Genomic DNA, 6,976 nt, shown 5'->3' with positions numbered 1-6,976 from the left:
TCTATCAAAGACAAATGTTAGAAGAATAGAGAAAGAAGGTTGACAGATCTTGTGTGGTGCTTCAGGGGTCCAGCAAACCAAAGGATAGGTGAAAGTGAATGTGAAGTTCGATGTGAACCTGGCCTAACTGACGTCTTATAATCAATATCTAATTGATCTTATTGTTTTGTAAAGGGTCAATCTCTTATTCCTCAAGAAAAAAAAATTCCTTTAGTTAATATAGTTCCATGGTTAAGTGTTCTATTGCAATTGTGCACCGTTGCAGTTCACGCGATAATATTAAAAACTATTTATAAATTGTTGTTTTAAATTATGCCAAACTTATATGTATACTAAATAGATTTTTTCTCTTTAAAAAAAGTAAATATTTTGTTTGTGTGTAAATGTAGTAGTTAGTATAACAGAACTTACTTCATTTAACAGTACGAGATCTAAACGAGACGGACGGACTGACAGACATTCCACGCAATACCAAAGTCGTCTTTTCGCCTTTCGGGGGCCGCTTAATAGATGGCGTAGTCACCCGTAGTCTAGGTGTCTGATTAGCTGAATAAATTCAAATTTGCTTTAAGTTTATTGAAAGATTATCTAAGTTATATTTATATTTTTAGGTTTATCTAATGTAAGAGTAAATCTAGATTCTAGATATAGAAGTAGATCTATATTAGATCTTAAGAGTTCAGAAGTCTAGGTCTAGTGTTAAGTTTCGATGTCCATATAATGATAATATCAATACAGGGGCGTAACTAGGGATTTGGGGGCCCGGGGGGATTGACCTCTTTGGGGGCCCCTTGCATTTTGACATTCGACATATGACATGAGATAATGTACGCAAAAATATATAAGCCCCAAATCAAATTGGTTCAGTATATCAGTAAACTTAACAAAAAGTAATCATCAAGACTCTTTTAATGAATAATGCCGTTGTTTATTAGTTAAATAATGCACAAGTGACAAAGCTAAATTGATGTCGCTTCACGTCGTGCATTCTGTGCAGCAAAGACATCTATAACATCAACTACATCGATACTTTCTAGTATTTGTGACTTCACTGACATTAAAACCATGATAAGCCTTTCTTGCGTCATTGTGCTCCTGAGATACTTTTTGATGAGCTTGAGCTTTGAGAATGATCTCTCACATGACGTAATGGAAGTGGCCTGAGTTAGCGGTATTCGGAGGAGGTTGCAAAGTCTGAGCACACGTAATTCCCATATGAAGCCTGTTTCCTTAATATGTCTATTGGTGATTGTATTACTGTTTGTTCATGAAAAGTGCTCGTGCATCAATGACATCATTGAAAAAGCGATTTTCCATTTATTTCATCATACAAACAGGAAAAGTAGCACAGTTTGTCACAAGCGTGTCTTCTAACAGGTGTCTTGGTTCAAGAAGAAACCCAAAGGTATCCATTTTCTTTCCAGCCTTTGGAATCTGCCCTTCATCTCCATATGAAATCTGTCCAGCACTTCTGTCGCAACACGTTTGAATTGCAGTTGTATTGACAGTCCTACATTAGAACTCAACTTCCCATCAAGTCTTTTCTTTCATATGGTTGTTTTGATTACAGGGAATCCATAGTATTCACTACCTTCTTTTGCTTTTTCGATGGATTGGGTTTTTGTCAGTTTCTCATCATTTCGCAGAAAGCATGATAGGGTACTAATTTCTTAAGCAGATTCCCGTATATGCAGTTCAGACTTTTGTAGTTTCTTCCGAACTATATTAATTGGGCACAGGAGCTTTGACCAGAATTCAAGATAGGCGAAAAATTCGTAATTTTCCACTGCATGAAGAAGATTCTGTGCTAATATTATATGGCATTACGTCATTGTTGGTTGTTTATGTTTTGTGCGAAAACAAAAGGATTCAGAGTATACAAAAGTGGGAAAGATCCATATCTCGTTATGCTCGAGTATAGAAATACTCCGATAAGTGGACTGCCGTATTCACCATCACAACTGCTGACGAGTAGAAGACTCAGGGAATCATTCCAACTGATCACAAACTATTGAAACCATTGGTAGCTGAAAATGCAGAGACATTACTCAGTGCATTACTCAACGAACGAAAGATAAAAAGCAAACATTCAGCACCCAGATCTTACATCATAAAGACAAACAATGGAATAACATACAGAAGAAATCAACGCTTTTTAAATAAGAGTTTCGATGAAAACATCTCTGGGTACTATGATACCGATGAAGACAAAGAACTGCAAACTGTTGCAACAAACGAAACAGACAGTTATAGACCAACGTCTAGAGAACTTGTTCAGTCAAGACAACCAGAAGTGGACGAATTGTTAAAGTTCCTAGTAGACAGTGCCGGTCGCAGTGGGCGCCGCGCTTTCATAGGCCCCGCGCTAATTCCAAGTGTATATTATTAAATTAAACAATTATAACGTATATAAAATAACAGGGTTTTCGCGACCTCCTGATTTTTCAGGGCCTCCAGGAAATCTCATGAAAAGGCTAAATATACAATAAAGTCCTGAACTTTTTTGAATTTTTTCAAATCTCCTGAAGAATAGACGAAATTGACGTTTTGGGGTGCCAATAAATAAAAAGTGGCATTGCGAGCTTTCATTTGATAAAAATTTATTGCAAAGACGAAAGTAGGCCTATTTTCTAATTCAAAAAAAAATAAATAATTTTGACATTATGCTTATCCCTACCCAGACTAGGCCCCGCGCGATCCGTTTCGCATAGGGTCCCGCAAATGCTAGGGCCGGCCCTGCTAGTAGATATCACTATTAAGAACTTTAAAAGGAAGGGTGTGATAATAACTTCAATAGGAAGGATGTATTAATATTATATGATATTACGTCATTATTTTTTGTTTATGTTTTGTGCGAAAGCAAAAGGATTAGATCATTAGATGTAAATAAAAAGAGAGAGTTTCCATTGGATTGAGGAAAGATGAATAAAGGGGTAATAACTCGAGTGTGAAGTTTAATTCTGAAATTATAGACGCCAAACCCGAATAATGGACAATTTTAGCATTGTTAAGAATAACTTTTATTTATACTCGATTCTGTAAATTTTGCTTCAAGGTTAATTAGTGTAGCCATATAATACTCGCCATTTAGATCTATTATTAGTAAAGGTAACAAGATACCTGGAATTCGCTGTATATCATGCAGTTTTATTCGTGGCAACAAAGTTTAGAATGGGATGCTATTCCAATGTTTAAAAACCAATCTCTGAGGCAAAAATATTTTTAAAATATCTAGGATTAGTCTTTGTGATAAATTTAATCCATAAATGTTGATTAAAAAAAGACACCCGTTGACACTATTTGTCAATCAAATATATTAATTTATGTATTTACAAATACATTTCGGACACCCATTTGGGGGCCCCCCCTAGGTGGGGGCCCGGGGGGATTTTAAAATTCTCCCCCCCCCCATCCCCCCCCCTTAGTTACGCCACTGTATCAATAAACAATTGCAATAAGTATGCCTTACCCGCTGGCCGAATTCGTAACGACTTACGATCACGCAACTGACTGTGTCAAAATCACTTATTGGATACCCAGTTTGGAGCAAATATTTTTTTTATTTGAAATATTTTTTTATATTTTAAGTTGCATAATTGAGTTATGTCTTTTAAATTTTTTAATTTTTTTTAATGTTTTTCTTATTTTCAATATTTTAGCACATTAGCAATGTAGAGTATAAAAAAAACAAGAAATGAAACTTGTAACAATGAATACATTACAGTGAATTAGCTTCACTAATAAAAAAAACTCCAATAGTATCACTATTTATTTCACAATTATAGAATAGTTATGTAACATGTTAACTTAAGACGTTGAAACTGTAATTACAAAACTCTTCCTTTCATTTTAAAGTTTTTCAATGTTTCAATGCGTTTTGTGTATGAAAATAATTAATAAAGATTTCGTGCTGTTTGGCCTCTGGTTATGATTTAGTTGGCAATATCTGGTGTTTATTCAGATGTTTTCGTCCAAATTAGTCTATGTAAAAAGTCTGCATTTCAAATTTACATTTACTTATTTAATAGGGAGTTGAATGGCCGGATAGGCATTTGGTCAAATGTCCGGTGGGCCTGTTCCAATTGAACCGGGGGCTACCGACGAGCAGGGCGCTTGGAACGTCAGTAAGGCCCGTATTACACTATAAATGATTTTATATTGTTATTATAAAAGTTGCTCATGGCGCTATTTTTGTCACTTGTAGTGCTAGACATTACACAGTTCTTTAGTCCGCGTACACATGTTTTTATGTTTTTTCAGACTTGACATATGAGAATAAAAAAATTAAAAACACGTATCATTGTTCTATACATGCACATATAAGCCAGTTTTAAAACAAGATACATAGCATATATCATCATCATTGGCCTCCTTCAGTGGTGGGATAACTACAGTTCACATCCAACATTTTTTCATATGGCTGTGGAGCCCTATTTTGGAGAGACACTCCCGTCCACATATATTGCAGGTCAAAGTGGCTTTCGCTTTGGTGGTAGAGGAGTTCGACATTTTCCGTGTGGCACGCTTTTCTTCAAGAGCTGAGGCCCATGTTTTGTCGCTATTGGTCGGACTAATCCCAATTAAACTGTAGTATTACGTTTGGAGTTGTCACCTCCCAAGCTGATTGTCATGCTGGCAGACTACAACGGTCTACAGCACCAAGGCAGAGAGATAAGCTTCTGAGACAACGTCCCAATCCAGGAACCTAAGAACTAAGTCATACAAACAACAGGACATTTACACATTTTACAGTCAGGGGTCAATATGATGATTTAATCATCTCATTAATCTTTACTTATAGATATGTTACATTAAGATATATAATTATACTCCTCACCGTTGTAAACCCTCCTCTGTTATCTTTAATTACATTAAACATTTGTATCTTGTTAACTAAAGGGATTCTCTTCTCTATTGTATGCTAACTGTGTGTTCTGTTTCCGATCTGCACGCTGGTCTATGGCGACGATAGAAACCCCTAGACCTGATGTCCCAAAACTAAATTATTTTAATAATTAATTGATTTTAATTACCCTCCCCCCAGAGTCGCGTGGCAATGGGGGTCTTTCCCAGCGGCGCGTGACAATGGCCCGTATACTAAAAGTAAGAAAAAAACTTTATTATCTGTTTTTATTTTACATACATTTTTTACATTTATTTTTCATTAAAAGAGACAATACTTTTTTTTTAAGTTGTTTTACTAATATCAAAATAACAACTTAAATTTGGAAAAAAAAAACAAGGTTACAAAGACAGTTTTTGTGAAAGCACAAACTCATAAATCGGCCCCCGAAGTGGCCCACCCAGTCAGATAAAAAGGCTGGTTTCAAAATTTTCAGAAAGAACATCAGAATGAAATTCTATCAAAGTACAAATGGCAGAAGAATGGAGAAAGAATATTGACAGATCTTGTGTGCTGCCCCCAGCGGTCCAGCAGACCAAGGGATAGGTGAAAGTCAATGTGAAGTTAGATATGAACCTGGCCTAACTGATGTCTTATAATAAATATCTAATTGATCTAATTGTTTTGTACAGGGTCAATTCCTTATTCCTCAAGAAAAAATCTTTCCGTAAAAAAAAAAGATTTCTGTATCATGCGAAAGCGCCGTATTGCACTCAATAATATGAAAAAAACTACTTATTAATTGTTGTTTTAAATTATGTCCAACTTTTATGTATACTACATAAATTTTTTCTCTTTAGAAAAAAGTAAACATTTTTTGTGTAAATGTAGTAGTTAGTATAACAGAACTTACTTAAACTTAGCAATACAAATGTAAAAAAAAATAATTTTTTGAAAAAAAATCTAAAACCGTTTGCATAAATGTGTTTACAATGTTGATGTCCCCCACTAAAGAGCCTCCCGTGTTTGTTACTATAAATAGTGAATAGTTGTAAAAGTGGTTTATTTGTATGAAAAAACTGCTTGCATAAGTGATTTAAAAAAAAATTCGCTTTCAAAAAAGAAAAAAGTAACCGTTGCATCAGAACTTTGAATGATCTAAAATATAATGATGTCGGATTTTCACTATCTTTTCTAGTTTACGAGATCTAAATGGGACGGACGGACAGACATTCCACACAAAACTAATAGCGTCTTTTTCCCTTTCGGGGCTCTAAAAACAATATAAATGAAGAACCTAGTCATCTGCTTAGAAGGCAGTTGTGGGGGAAGGGGGGATACAAGTTAAAGCCCAGGTTCCGCTATTAATTATACCCTCTCAAAGGCCGTACTCATGAATCTCTGAGCTTACACACTGTAATCTGCTCAAATGAGAAAATACAGCTAGACGACCTAGCCTCGTCTTTAAAAGATGAATTCCGCAAGCTTTGTCTTCTGTGAGCTGACATAATTCTTTATGTATCTGCAGACATTTTTTATATCAAAATGTTAAGCTTGTTTGAGTTACTGGCAGGGCAGGATTTACCTATAGGCAACAGAAGCTATAGCTTTGGGCCTCAGCACTGAACATATTATATATGCATTTATAAAGAGCCACCATTATCCCCAAATAGATTAGGGCCTTTGTCAAGTTTTAAAAAGATACTGCCAGGATGACCGGCGTGCACGTAACACTCCCTCTGTATTTAAAGTGAGTTTATATGGAACAAATCGGAGCAGAAAGATACACATTTGTAAACATTATATCATGTGAACACATTTCTTTCTAGTGCGGGGGATACAACAACTTTTTAAAGCCCTATTGAACATCACTTTGCAAATTAAAAAATTGACTTTAAAAATAATTAAATTTCCTAGTAATAAACATCGGTCAAAAACTTGCAGAAGAATATTTATACCTGAAAACAAGCTTGATTCTTTGAACTAGACTATTATTGAAGTTGACGTAGAGATCTTAGATTGAATTGTCTTGCACATTCTTATTTATCCAACGTATGGAATGTGTTTTGTTCCCCACCACATTATTTGGTTATAAGAAAACATAAAATAGCAAACCTGTCTCTGAGCAGACAA

General features: G+C 35.2%; 1 protein-coding gene across 1 annotated transcript in view; it reads right to left on the bottom strand.

The window, feature by feature from the left end:
• Nucleotides 1–6,976, bottom strand: part of LOC106062087 (protein lev-9-like) — a 157,596-nt gene that overhangs the window by 80,766 nt on the left and 69,854 nt on the right. The gene's annotated exons all lie outside the window — the stretch shown is intronic.

The sequence above is a fragment of the Biomphalaria glabrata genome, chromosome 9 (assembly GCF_947242115.1).
Source record: "Biomphalaria glabrata chromosome 9, xgBioGlab47.1, whole genome shotgun sequence".
In the NCBI taxonomy this organism is placed as follows: Eukaryota; Metazoa; Mollusca; class Gastropoda; family Planorbidae; genus Biomphalaria; species Biomphalaria glabrata.
Note: the sequence above shows the minus strand (reverse complement) of the source record. Positions and strands in the feature narration are given on the sequence as shown.